The sequence below is a fragment of the Cottoperca gobio genome, chromosome 4, assembly GCF_900634415.1.
Source record: "Cottoperca gobio chromosome 4, fCotGob3.1, whole genome shotgun sequence".
In the NCBI taxonomy this organism is placed as follows: Eukaryota; Metazoa; Chordata; class Actinopteri; order Perciformes; family Bovichtidae; genus Cottoperca; species Cottoperca gobio.
Window position 1 is genome coordinate 3,446,847 of NC_041358.1, and position 15,237 is coordinate 3,462,083.

Here is a 15,237-nt window from a genome sequence, read left to right on the forward strand (position 1 = left end):
CAGATAATTATCGGTTATCACTATTGGCTGAAAAGAAATCCATATTGTGCATCCCTAATTGTCAACCACCTATGTGTCGAGCTAGATCGGAGATCAATTGACGTTACTCACAAGAGCAGAAAAAGCACCAGATAAGGAAAATAAACACATTCAGCAGAAACAGAGGTAGCAGGGGTGCACAGATAACAGCCGGCCAGTTGTCATATCTTCAGGTATCAGTGCACAATCTTCCACTGCACCAGCAGAATAAATAATGTGAACACAGGACCGCTTTTAGAGGCACATAATACTCAGAGCATCAATTTTACACGACTAGTGCTTCTGACGTCAACATGGACAAAGCTTGTGTCTATAAAACTAGTTTGATCCAAATTTCCATCTCTGCAACTAAAGTGTTTATATTCTGAGCAAAAGTGGGGGCTCCTCGTGATGCAGTCTATTGATAATGTTTTAGCTGCATTTAACTTGCTTTAGGTTTTTCAAGATTATGCCACCGATGCACAGACTTTGTCTTTAATTCTAAACGTTTATACTGTCAACTACAACAAGGTTTAAGAAAATATTAAAATAATTAATTTTTAAAAATAGAAAATACATATAATTTGTCCATTACTTTCCAGTATTTCTTGGATTAGCAATAATACTTAACAATAACAATTCATTTCAAATAACAGCAACTTCTTATAACGTAGCCCTATTTTTGCTGCATTAAAAATGTATTTAAATTGCAACAGCAATGTATCAAATTGAAATGTAAAATAAACCTGCCCCCTACACTCCCACTGGCTAAAACAAGTATGATTCTCAGATTTCAGTCACACTACACAGCCACAATGATACTGACAAAATCAAACGTGTTTGACAAAAAAGGCATTGCAATGGGCCACAGCCAGAGTCAGCAGTCCACAGGCAGATCACAGTTCTCGCTACAGGATTAAATCTGCTGCACCCACAGTGCTGTTCCTGTGTTGGCGGGTCAACCCTGCACTGGAAGCTGCTGAATGCCCACTGTCTCCTTTGTCTTTTCTGGCAGCACAGGGACACCAGCTGGATTAGGGCGTTTCTATCATCAGCCAATGAGTAAAGTGAACATTCCCATCACAGTTTACTATCAAGTGTAATGCTTATGGTGTAATCAGAGACACTTGCCTCATTTAGTAAATGACTGTACATTAAAATTTGGCAGAAAGGGCTCTACTCATTGAGGGAGCGTTCAACGAATCTGAGTAGTGACAAGGATTCTGCTATGAGAATTTATCCCCCGTTATCAAACATACATGAACATTAAACATTAGATTAATGAACAGTACTAAGAATAAAGCACATAAGGAGGAGATTGGATTGCAAGAGTACTATAAGTACATTTGTCAAAAACACAAACTGAGAAGCTTGCTGAAGCATGGCCGTTTACTTTAAGGCCCTGTCACACATATCCGTATGACAAAAACGTATGCTGTGCATACGAAAATTTGTCCAAATACGTCCAACTTTTCATCGGATCGGAAAAGTGAACATATACAGATACGCATGTCTAACCTATTGATAGCGCATCACTTACTTATACAAAATGTATCAGATGAATGCCAAATGCGCAACGAATGCATAACATATACAAAAATATGGCGTATACAAAATATCGGCAACACGCTGGTTTACGTTGATATAAGGTAAGGTATAAGTAGTATTCGTTAAGAGCAGGCGAGGTTACGCTGGGGTGCGTTGTTGAACGCTGACGTTTTGAGCATGTTCAAAATTACCGGACGTACCCGACATGTGCTTCATAAGATATGCAGACGTTACGTGACGTTAGACACAAGTGAATACGGAACACGTACGTGAATACCTACGTGAATACGTTAGAGGTAAGTTATATATAGGCTACGCCGACTGATGGTGAACCCTACAGCCAGTTTATTGATAACGAGTGGATAACCTATTCCTACCCTATGTTAAGATTATGCCTGACGACAAAGTAACTTATTAAACGTGTTTCTACAGTACAGCTAGCGTTCAGCATTTTAGCCGTTCTCCAGCGTCAGCATGACGTGAACCAAATGGCACTTTTCCAGCTCCGTTGGCCAGACGCTCTGATACGTTTTAAATAGGTAAGTGATACGCTATCAATGTTTGACCTACGTATAATAATTTGTTATGTATACGTTATGTATGCGTCAGCTACAACACTGCTGTGGAAAAGTTGGACGTATTTGGACTCTGACACATTTTGAGCTACTTTTCATATACGCCGGCATATGTTTCTGCCATACGGAACTGCGTATGTCTGGCGTGTTTGGCGTAACGTCTGCGTCCTTCAAACGATCACAACTTACCCTTAATTTATATCAACCTATTGCCGATATTTCGTATGCGCCGGCATACGTTTCTGTCATACTGATATGTGTGACAGGGCCTTTAGTACAGTATCCCCATTAGATTTGCTCTAAAGTTTTGTTAAACGTATTGATAATTACATTTAGGGTATTTTCTTATTGAATAGTTGAAATGTTATTCAGCCGCCAAATGTTTAGATAAAATGTACAAAACAGTAAAACCCAGATTTCAGAAAAATTCAAACAGAAAACACAGAATTTGGGGAAATATATAATGGAATCTAGGAAAATAAAACAATTAAAACGGATTAGAGCCCTAACACATTACACAGGTTGAGCTAGGATCATCTTTTTCGGAAGAGACATCTGCAGCACTCCTGCTGTGCCAACACAGCAGTCCCATTGAAACCAACAAGTAGGCTACGTTATTTTTGAATGGGCACTATTGTTGGTCTAAATGTGGCCTAAATGTGAAAATAGACTTGTCTGACCTGGGCTCTCTACTTGTTTAGATTAGAATTATGCAAGTACATCAACTTCATAAAAGATGTACTTCAAGAGCTACATTTAGAGACAAAAGGAAATAGAGAAAGGGGTGGGGTTTTAAAACCATATATCAGATATATCATATCAGATGATCCAGCATCTTTAATTAATATGGCCAACTAAACATTGATTTTCCAGAGGTTGGAACAGAAGCTGGAGTACAAATAATGACCCTGGTCTCTCTGCAGCAGAGGGGAAGAGGGGCTGCAGGCCTGTAAACATCAAAGCCGTGTGGGTAAAGAGGGGGAGGGCCACTGAGCACAGACACTTCACAATGTTGAACTTGACCCCTGGGGTTGCCACACAAACCATGTGACGGCTGTCACTGTTGTGTGTGCATGTGAGCAGGCCTAAGTGTGTGCCGTATGGGAATGTGTGAGCCTCTAGCTTGAGCTACTCCTTCAAAGCTGCACTTAAATATTCACCAATCAGAACTGCTCTGCATTTTCTTGGAACAAATGCCCCAAATGACAGAAATATAAGACAATCCTACATGAATTTTAATAACACAGTATATTATTTCTGCATTTTCTTAGAACAACTTTATGATCAGTTCAGTCACTTCATTTCCAGCAGACCAGAACACACAGAACAAAGTGTATACATTACACAATAATATACACAATAATAATATACACAATAATAACAAATGAGACACAAAATTGCTGAACATTTATTTAACACTGTTATTGTCTGCATTATTGTTGCTTGGTTAAGTAGACATAAAGGAAAGCCCCACAGACATGGGGACATTGCCTCAGCCAGACAGTGGATTCAAACCAACGACCATCCTGCTCTAAAGTCTAATTTATACTTTCAGCCTCTGGGTGACTGCAAAGGTCAGCGTGGCATACATATTGTTGCCCATGTCCGCGCAGCCCAAAGAATATGACTGTTCATAGAAACAAAACCATGTGCATTCTTTTGCACTACATGCAGTCCTTAAGCTAGCTAACCACTGTGCCACTTTACTATTATCTGACAAACTAATATCTGACATTGCTGATAGCAGTACACTGAAGCTGCTTGGGCTTTAGTTAACATAATAAACTGACCAGTCAAGCTTCTTCAGAGCTTTAAAGATCTTCATTTAAAACAGTTATTAGAAGTCTAGATGAGAAACACTACAGCTTTTGTGCTTTGATGATTGAATGATCCTCTCATCATTTAGCCGTTCACAATTTCACATTTTAAAATCGTAAATCGATTAAAATATGCTTTCAATTTAAACATCAAAATAAAAAAAGCAGGAGTGCCGAATCTCACAGTAATTTTTTCTCTCCACCCATTGCCGTCTGAAGAAAAAAAACACTTTCACAGCGACACAATGCAGCTTACAAGTAGCGTGTAGCTCAAAGACAACATAGCGTAGTTTACCTGCAGCTTACTGGATACTGCAGCTCAAAGACAATACAGCATAGCTACCGGTAGTCTGTAGCTACACTTTGAGACACCACTGCCGAAGTCGACGGAGAAAGAAAATAACTGGAAAATCCTCCTGCTTTCCTGAAGTCAACATTTTGCCATCTCCATGAGTTATGTAAACGACTGTTCCCTCCTTTTTGTGTAGTTTACAGTTGTTGTTGTTTTTTAATTTCACCATTTGGCCTTAGTGTGGTATATTCCCCAAAAGATCCGGTGGTTATATCAAACTTAAAACTATGTAGCTTATCTTTTTTAAAGAATAATTTGAAAATGTAAATGACAGTTGTCAGGCTATTGAACGAATGATCTGTTGATTTTTACGAATCAAGACTCCATAGCCTAACAATGGCATAGCAGTCAGTGCTGAAAAACAGAAATCAAATTGAATCATGAACTTAAAATTGAAAGCCAAATCATGGATTTGAAGAATTGTGATATCCCCAATATAAAAAAAGCTGCTCATTACTCATGAATGTATTACTGAAAAATGTGTTATATGTCAAATTTGAAAGAAACAATTGAAAGAACAAGAAGAAAGTGTTAGCAGGTTCATTTAAAATGTGCTCATCTATGCACACATACAGGTTCCATATTTGTTTGTCAGGTCATTACCTAACCTAACTAAGACAGACATTTTCACTCACTGCACTTCTTTGTCCATTTTGTCTTTCCCTTTTCAATTCACAACACTGACGAGCACTGGTTACATAACTGTACTACTCCACCACTCGTCCTCCCTCTGTGATTTAATAAGGCCAACTAATCAATGTGTCCTGTGTAGATAACATGACTCAGCTGCCTGCTCTCTTACTAACCATATTCTTGTGTTCTGTTTTCAACATTTGCTGTGGGAAAGCAACGCCGAGGATAAATAAGCAAATCCAGTTTACCATTAGTGTTCACATTATATTTCAAAGACCCTTATGGCCACAGCTTAGCTGCACTATAGAAGATTTAAATGTCCTTGTCTAGCTTTCCTCTCAGTCTAAATTACCAAGTGAAGCTGCGAAAGAAACCACAGATTACTCTCACTGCTCATTTCAGATTCTGGTGTCGGGTACAGTATGGTCATAGTAACTTTGCTTGCAGTACAGTCAGGAATAATAAGCCAATGTGAGGAAGGATGGTCAACAAGAGAAAAGGGCAGCCACGGCCATCACCTGTCAAATACCAAATCAGAGTTCCATGCATCTTTGCTTCCCACTCTGTCGTGCATCAGCTCAGGAAATTGTAAATTACAGCCATACAAAGGGGATTGCTGCCAAACCAAATTTTGTTGTGTTTCACATGATATGACAACAAAGCATCCTATCTTATTATTGTTGATGATCTCAAGATAATCTCTAGTTGACAAAATTCTACTGATGTAACAGTTTTTGTAACATTACCTATCACTGCCACTGTAATCCAACAACAACCCTAGACGAAGGATTATTGGTGGGGAAAGAAACTAGCGTAAATCTGCTGTTTGGATGTTATTCACCTGGGGTTGGAAATATTAGAAACACCATGGTATAATGCAACAAACAAAGAGAGCCGAAGAGACAAGAGCCCAACACATGCTGTGATCAACAAATAAATTGTCCAAACCATTTTTTTTAACCAAAAGAGGTATGAGCCTGACCCTGATCTATGCTGGACATAGGACAACTTTTTTAAACTAATGCTCCACCCACATTATATGTGAGTTGAGAAAAAGGATTGCTTCAATAACAGAGCCTGGGGGGGAGGGGTTGAAAAAGGTCTCTGATTCCCGTATTGTTGAATTGTTGAACAGTTGAATCTCAGAACCCATCAGCTATCGGTTGGACGCCGATTTAGCCTCTGGCGGCAACGGGCCATATTTTGTGGCTTTTAGTGTCGCCTACAGATATCTGGGCCAAGACCGACTCTTCAGAGCGTCTTTAATTGCTATCAGTCTGATTAGCAACTTGAATCATGAGAATGGAGTTCGAGTTCAGAGACAACGTCTATGGCCGGATTGTTTCACAAGTAGTCAGTCTACACTCATTTAACTGTATGTTTAAGCTAATAATGAGCAAGAACATCAGGCAATAGCTGATTGGTTTCGAGACATTTTGGCAATGTGTTCCACATCTTTAGTTTTGACCGTTTACTCGCATACTGGTGTAGTAACTAGTAATACATTTGTATTTAAAATAGCCTATAATAATCTAGGTACATAATAACCACATCAGACCAATAAACTAATACAAAAGAAAAATAAGCAAAGGCGGGGATCATGACAGACACAACATATAAGAAATATCTAGGGATACTCATCAGTGAATTGGAGTTTTGTTTCCAACAAAGTGACATCCTAATACAGAGCTAAAGTTACATAACGCTAACGTACTAGCTTCAGTTCTAGTCGCCTCTTCCGCAATATATTTATGCATAGAGCATTTATTTCATCATTCTGAAAAGCTGACAAATGAAATTGGAGTGTCTGTTCATACAATAAGCTGAATGGGTCCTACAGTTGTCCTAAGACATTTTTTAACATCCAACTCATCAAGATGTGGTAGCAATTATTTTGTTAGTATTTAACATCCCTTGTTTCTGTGTGTCTGGCAGGTGTCCTTGATTGACACACTAAGCCAACCTCAACGCAAACACAAACAAAGACCGAAGGATATTCGGCCTCACATCTTCTGTTATACATTGCACGTGAATACACGACAAAGACTGACAGCCAGCTGACATGCACATATGTAGTGCACTTGTGTGAGAGAAAATAGCTAGACAGTAGTCAGTGATCCTATCCAAAATAAACTTATTAGATGGTCATGTATCATGTTAGGAAAGAAACGCAAATAAGTGGGATATATTCAACAAGTTCAACCAGCTATTCCTGATAAAAAGTGAAACCTGAAGTGCAAAAACGACAATAATACAGCCAACCATTGATCACAGGCAAAACTAATGGGGGGGAAGATGGTAATAGAAAATATTCAATAGAAATTAGAAGAAGTTGTGTGTTCAATAAAATAAAACTTGATTTGAATTCCCGCCTAAAATACCTTAACCCAATTAGTCTGTGAATTCTGACTCTGGTTAAACAGAGTTTGTAATAGCAGCCTTTTCTTTGCTAGCATAGATACTGAAGGCTTATCTGGGACTGGTACATTGTGTCATTGAGTTGAGCTTCACAAGGTTGGCAAGTGGCCCTCCTGGGTGTGTGTGTGCGTGTGCGTGTGTGTGCGTGTGCGTGTGTGTGTGTGTGTGTGTGTGTTCACCCCTCCCCCACACAGCCCATGGCTTTGGAACAACCAGCTGCAAAGCACTGTTGTAAGCTTTGAATAAAATGGACACAAAAGGTAATAAAATAATATAGAATAGAATAATAAACAATGTAATCTGGCACATTCATGAATACTGTACCTCAATTGTAGGTTGAACAACAACATTATTTCAACTAATCAAACTGCAAGCCTACAACTATGGGACAAAATGCTAACACTGTAAAACTCCAATTTCAGTTTCTATTCATAACTTTACAAAACTGTTGTTTTTTAGCAATACTAACTTATTTTAACTTATTTTTTAGTATTTATCAAACAGGTTCAAAGTGTATTCAAACAGTGTAATTCAAGTATGTAAAAAATAAAAGCATGAAACCATCCTAGAAAAAGTAAATGAACAAAAATATAAGATAAATAGTTAAGTAAGAAAGTTAGATAGTAAAACAAATTCATTTTCAGTGTTGATGCTAATAGCATAACATAAATGATTTAAACGATATGTTCACGGTTGAGATCAAAAATCACTAAAGTGATTTTAATTCAAAGCTTGCAGTAGTTGCAGGAAGGAAGGGCGCGCTCACAAACAAACCAACCACGAGAGCTACCCTACGAACACATGCACGGTGCGCGCGCGCCTACTCACGCGCTGACGCTGCCCATCCCCCACTCAGAGAGAAAATATAAAAATAAACATTCAAAACAGCGCAATAAACCGCCCAAACCTTGTATTTACAGTCATATGTGGTCACGCTACACGGGGGTGTAATTTATAACGGCAATAATAATGTAAAATGACAATAAACACTCACCAAAATCTCCAAATCACACAAGGGGGGTGCCTTCTCCTCTGTGCTCCTAATATGGAATCTCCTCCTCCACCACCGTTGTTTTCTAGCTCTAATTAAACCTCAAAAAAGCGTTATAACGGCCTTCAGACCCGACCAACCGGTGCTAGGAATCCCCAATGACCGATGTGTTTTGGATACACGGGCATATGTAATGATAAATCCCCTTAAAAATGAGCTGGATGGACAGTTGGGTCTAGATTGTAGGTTTGCTCGCTAGTAGAGAAAAGAGCCAAACGGTTCAGTAGCAGCCAACGGCTTCAGACTGAAACACAGAGCAGCTGACCTGCCAGGCGAAAATGAGGTAGGCCTGAGCTCCTCGCTGCAGGAAGCACACTCCAGTCACATAAACATCAAAATGGGTGTCGCAGTATGGAAAGGGATGGTGTAGTCGGGCTGAGGTTGGCGGTAACTCTTCAAAAACAAAATACAAATTTAAATTAAAAATACATTTTGGACCAATATGATTTTTTTTAAAGCACAATATTATGATTAATACATAGCTATTTTTGGATTGTTGCTTTATGCATGCACGTGTTGTTATATAAATCAAGTCTGCAGAAAAAGGAAGGTATAGTACAGACTACATTGTTATTCATATTTTGTTACACCAAAATTATGTAATGTAGTTGTTTATGTTTTATATTTGAACTGCATCATTGCCTAAGTAAATAATAATAGCAGTGAACTGAAAAACTTTAAAATTAAGTTCCAGCAACATTTGTCAAATGCTGCCCCCTCCCCCACCAACTGGAACGATTAATCAGTCTTTTGCCAATGACTCCCTAAATGACATACATTCATACGTTCTACTTAACGTTGTGAAACAAAGCTAATTAGTTATATTTAGGCAACAAAATTACTTGGTTAAGTTTAGGAAAAGATTGTGGTTTGGGTTAAAAATACTTACATTTGTTATGTATGTGACATTGTACGTGACTTTTTTAAGAACTAACATTGTTACAGATGTAAATGATTAAAATAAGCCATTGTTGACTTTTGGTTTTACACAGGAACACAAGCTCCAGTCTCCTGGGTTTAAGTCCTGTATGCGTTTGCTCCACCCACGCAGACTTTGTCGTTCTTTATAATACTGTACTACACTTTCTCCTTTTCACCCATCATAATTACTGCGGCCACTAGAGGTCGCAGTCAAACAACAAGCGTAAATATGGCTCGTAATAAGCTGCTTCCACAGACGAACGTTTACGGCCGATCTTTCAGTGTGGATGGCATGGGAAAAACACAAAATTGTCTCCAAAAATCTTAATTAAGTAATTGAACCATATTACAACTTATTTTCAGTGAATAGATTTTATTTATGCTAACATATTTATTTTTCATTGCAATGTAGTATTCTGTATCTTTTTAAAACGCCTATATTTAACTATAATCAGGTGACTATATTTTTTCGTGACAGTAGCAAACTAAAGAAATCTGAGTACTGGTACTGTGGAAGAAAGCGGTTGGAGGTGGTGGAGTGGTTGAGGTGGAGGTGGGATCACTTCAGTGAAAACCACAGCATTGCTAGACTGATACATAAGACATACAGATGCATATTGTGCATACATACACAATGAAAAATAGATAGCTACTCAGGCATGCATGTATGCATTAACTGAAAGCATATAATCATCAACACACACACACACACACACACACACACACACACACACACACACACACACACACACACACATACACACACACACACACACACACACACCACAGATGCCCAGCTGAGACAAACAAACACACAGACAGAAAGCCCCAGGGCGGTGTGTAGTGTGAGCTTTAGCGTGGCTGTAACAGGACACTGGAGGATGGGCAATGGGGGGGGGGCATCAGTGTATATCCCCAGCTTGTACTTCCACATGCCTGGGGAGGTTTAAAGTACAAGATGGCCCCTACAATTCTGATCATCAATCATTTTATGGTGTTCTCATTTGAATTTTTTTTTTCCTGTTCTTGTTTTCTTTTGGGAGGTAAATCAGCTATAAGGTTAGTAATTTAGCTGTGTCCCATCACTGCTGAATGAATTAAGAGAAAAACAGTGATGTAGAAACAGCTCCAGTGTGGCAAATTGTGAAGTAAAGCACTTCAGGGCGAAGCCGTCCACTCTCAGGGTAATGACTTTCTGGGAAACCACAACACACAATCTATATGCAGCACTCGGCCTCAGTGTTCGCTTCCGCTCTGATCACTATGCAGCAAACACACCAGCTCCACCACTGCTACTAATGAGGTTTTACTTTGACAAAGTATCTTTATGAAAAAGTATTTTAATACTATGAGGCATGGGACTCAAACAGGGGTGCATTTTAAAATCCTGAAATAATTACTCTTTGTTAACTCTACATAAAATCACAAAACTAGCATGTTATTAGTATTCCTGTTTTTGCACACAATATAAAAAAAGGTAATTTGAAAAGTTTCTATGCAAGCAAACCAAGTTATCTTGAGCTTAATCTCTAGAAACAGATATAATATACATATGAACATGACATATGAATGCAGGATCTGTCGGCAATAGGACAAGATTGTGGTATCTGAGGTGTTCTGGTAACGCATGTAAACGGTTCGTAAGGAGAGCAATAGAGGCGTAACACTTTAGGCAAAATGCAATCTCGGAACCCATGTGTTATTGTCTGACGACACTTTTTGTTTAGCTTTTTTTAACGCTATTCTCTCATCTCAAATTGCCAATCAGACTGTAAACAATGGCCAGCGCTCGGGAGAGGAAGTCTTGGATGGATCATACAGATATTTGCTGGCTCCACAGTTTCCACAGAAGCTAAATCATTGTCAGACTGATAGCCGATGGGAAGATTGTCTTGAGCTAAATTGAGTGAAATTGAAGAGATGTCATTTTAAAGGTATTTCTCTACTTTCTGCACTGTATGGCAGGATTAACATAATCTGTTAAACCTCGTTTCACATTGTGAGAATGTTCACTTTAATAAGGTGTGTGCTTTGCTTGACTGTTATGATGCAAAAGATGCGCCTTCATTTCTTCTATGGAAGACCAAATAAGAGTTGGCAGAGTTTCTTTTTATTCTCAATACAGTTGTTTTGGCATGAAGCTATTGCATTTAAAGGAACAGTTCTACATTTTGGGAAATATTCTTATTCTCTTTCTTTCTGAGAGTAAGATGAGAAGAAGGATACCACTCTATGAAGCTAGAGCAGTTATGTGATCAGCTTATAGTTCAAGCACAACAAGTTGGGGTTTTACATGTAGAGCATAAAGTAGCATATAATGGAAATACTCAACTAAAGTACCTCTAAATTATACTTCAGTGTAGCTCTTTAGTGAGCAGGCACTTTTCACAGCAGACACTTTGACATGTCACAGTAGGAAATGCAAAGGTGTAAATGATAAAAATGAATGATGGCAGATTTCCTCCTCGCGGTTTCAGTTCCAGGGTCCTGGTATTGTGCTTGCTGGCTCACTTTCAAGCTGTTATGGCTTACTAGGACACGTATACCCCATTTACACGTGGCATTAACATGCAATCTGTATCTGGATATCAAATGTGTATAACTTATGTTAGTGCAGGTGTAAATGCACGCAGAACACGTTGTAATCCGAATGCAATCAAATAGGCTAGACAACATCTGGATTTGTTCAGGCTCGCATTAGACTGCAGACAGGTCTAAATGCAATCCTCATAGCATGACGACATTCTTAAGAAAAAAACTCTGCCCAGCAAGTTTACAAGGCAACTAACTTTGTATCTCCCTGAAGCAATCTTGGCAAAACTACAAGTAGTAGCAGCAGCTCGCAAGTCTTCCTCGCAAAAAGCTTCTTAAGAATGAATTATGTTCATCCATGGCATAGCTTCCTTTGACGAGAGGGGCTATGTTTGACAGAATCAAGGTAAGTGTACGCTTAGTGTAAATGCAAAGGCCCGTGGATCAGATGTCATGGTGTCCAGCTAATGTAGATCTAGTTGCACAGCACATATACCAGGTGGTAGTGGGGACTGCAATAGAACTGAGCCATTGTTATTGTCATTAGTAACACCTGTAGGTTTGTCCTAATGTCTGCTGTGAGAAAGGATAATGTACTTAGTTAATTGTGTACTGTAAGTCTTAATATGAAGATATGTGAAATACCAGTGGTGTTTTTGTAATGAAAAGTTTATGAAGTCTTTGAAAACCAAAGAACAACTAATGAAATAGAAGATCAATGTGTTTGAAATTTACAAAGAATGGGAATTGGAGGTGATAATAATATTTGAAATGCAATCCAAAAGTAAAGGTTATGCTCAATTTGTGGATTTGTTTGCACAAGCACAATCACTGTGTGTTTTGCTGAAATGACTGAATGGAATGCAACAGAACCAGTTACAACGTTATGACACTGTGCCATGTAATGTGTGCTTTGTCTTGTCGGTCCCAGTTATCTGATCCAGCCACGAAGTATGAGGTGACAGTTCAGAAACAACATTTCCTGTTTCTTTCAAACTTGTTTACCTGGAGTGGTAAACAGTAGGAGTTACAACCTGAAACACTGGAATTCTCCTTTGGAAAAGATATTAATGAATCTTATGTGAAGCTTTATTTGCATTTTACACAAGGGAAAGTATTAAAACCTTGCCATGAAAAGTAAGGTGAACAGGAAAATGGTCAACTTGAATCACAATTTTCTATGAATGACCAGGCAGTATGCTCACCCAAAATGGTCACAAGTGAAAAAATATTTGTGAACACGCTTGCATAACCATGTCAGGTCTTACTGTAGGTTACTAGAGCCCGTTGTAAGATCCAGCCATGGGCTAGGTTATAATAAGTGTGTTACGTAATTTAGGTTGCGTATGTAAGTCAAGTACGTAACGTAAGTTCACTTACATATGTACGTTAAAATAGGTCCATGTTGACTTTTGGTTTCACATGAGACACGAACATCAGCCTCCTGTGACGAAGTCCTGTTCATTCATCCACCTCCACCTCCTCGTTTGTACTACGTCACCTGACTTCCTCCCTTGACAACCACAAGAGGTTTCCGCCCAACAATAAACTTGAATATGGGTTCAACATATACCCATCTCTCAAGCTAAGTGTGGAAGCCATATATATACACACAAACACACACACACACACACACACACACACACACACACACACACACACACACACGCATGCACACACACACACACGCACACGCACACGCACACACACACCCTTTGACCACTCTTTTAAGTAATTGCACATTCAACGATAACAGCCTCTGCCTTTAAAAACCCATACCAGCATTATACTATATCCACTTCAAAGGACATGTAATACTTCACTCCACCTCTGGCATATTTAGTGCTTTGACAATGACAAGGTCTCAACAAAGCTTTGCTCCATAATATGTCTTCATAAGGCCGTACAGTAATGGCTGTTCTCTACCTACAGAGCTATAACTTACCTTCCATGGTGGAGACTGGAATAGCATGGTTGGCTGTTGCTGCTAAGTGATTAAATTATTTAGCATAGCAGAGCTGAAGACAGAGACAAACAGATATTGCATGAATGTGTGTTTGGGCTTTTATGTGGAAGGTGAAGAAGAAAAAGTGAAAGAAATTACTTGTATCTGTTATCTATGCGCTTGTGTGTGTGCGTGCGTGTGCGTGTGCGTGTGTGTGTGTGTGTGTGTGTGTGTGCGCGTGTGCGTGTGTGTGTGTGTGTGCGTGTGTGTGTGTTTGTGGGTTTGTGGGGGTATGTATGGTAAAGAAGCATGGTGTGTTCTGCCTCATCAGGCTGATAGGACAAAGAGAGGAAAGTCTGTTTATATACCTCATCGATCCCACCTCTCCTTGTTACACATTAACATTTACAACTAGGAAATCCAACTCACAGTTAAAGACTCTCTTGAGTGAAAGGGAGATGAAAAGACAGGACTGATCTGAGAGGGAGGAGGGAAAAAACACCAATAATAAGTCCCAGAGTGTACAAACAAACCTGAGTTATAAAACCTATCAAGTGTCAGTTCTGCTGATGTTGGCTGCTTAAAATGACTAGTCGTCTTTCGCTGAAACTTCAAAAAGCAATAATAATAATAATAAAAAACAGAGAAGAGAGATATTGAAACCTGGAGGATATGCTCACTGGAGGTTGTAGCATATTAATATCATGGACCAAGAAACTGTGGAAATGATTTAGCCATGCTAGCAGCACAGCTCTAGAGGTGGCAATGTCTGTCTACCAGATAACCAATTATTTTCGAACACAGTTGCTCATCGTTTGTACTGATTATTCAATTGGAAGAGTTTCCTTCTGATCCAAGCCATAGTAGTGCTCCAACTGTGGATCTCCCAAGCGGCAACCTCCGGCTCTTAAAAGTGAAGCCAATGCGTAAGTGCCTCAAAAACAGAATTCTTTATAATAACCAGCAGGGAGCGCCTCGGCTGGTCTATGAGAAAATAACTTAATGTTTGCTATGCTAACGGTACCTAGTCCAAATATGGTAAAGTCTGTCTTCAAATAACCAAAATGCCAAACACCAGACTATAAAACTGTAGTCCACAAACCAATGGGTGACGTCACAGTGACTACGTCCACTTCTTATATGCAGTCTATTGAAAAAATAAATGGGACTTTTACTTGCAGAATCAGGGGAAACCAAAATAGCTTGTCCTACTTTACAACTGTGACCATAACATAAGGTCACTGATGCTTATTCTCATTTCTTGGATTAATCTGCAGATTATGTTCCTAATAAATCACCCGTCATTTCCCGGAGGTTTTTAAACAATATAAAGATAAAAATAAATAAATAAAAAGATCATATAAAAAATGCTGACTCATGTATCCTAAAATAGTCTGATAATCTTCAGCACCAGCTCTGGTCACCGG

General features: G+C 39.0%; 1 protein-coding gene across 6 annotated transcripts in view; it reads right to left on the reverse strand.

Moving 5' to 3' along the window:
* tbl1xr1a (TBL1X/Y related 1a) overlaps positions 1–8,741 on the reverse strand; it is a 42,194-nt gene extending 33,453 nt beyond the window's left edge. For 2 of the 6 annotated variants that reach the window (XM_029429115.1, XM_029429114.1), the window contains exon 1: positions 8,356–8,739. The gene's annotated coding sequence lies outside the window, so the exon portion shown is untranslated. Of the gene's footprint in view, positions 1–8,355 lie in introns of all 6 variants that reach the window. The other 4 variants (XM_029429117.1, XM_029429116.1, XM_029429113.1 and 1 more) reach the window with 3 other exon arrangements.
* Between the last annotated feature and the right edge of the window lie 6,496 nt (positions 8,742–15,237).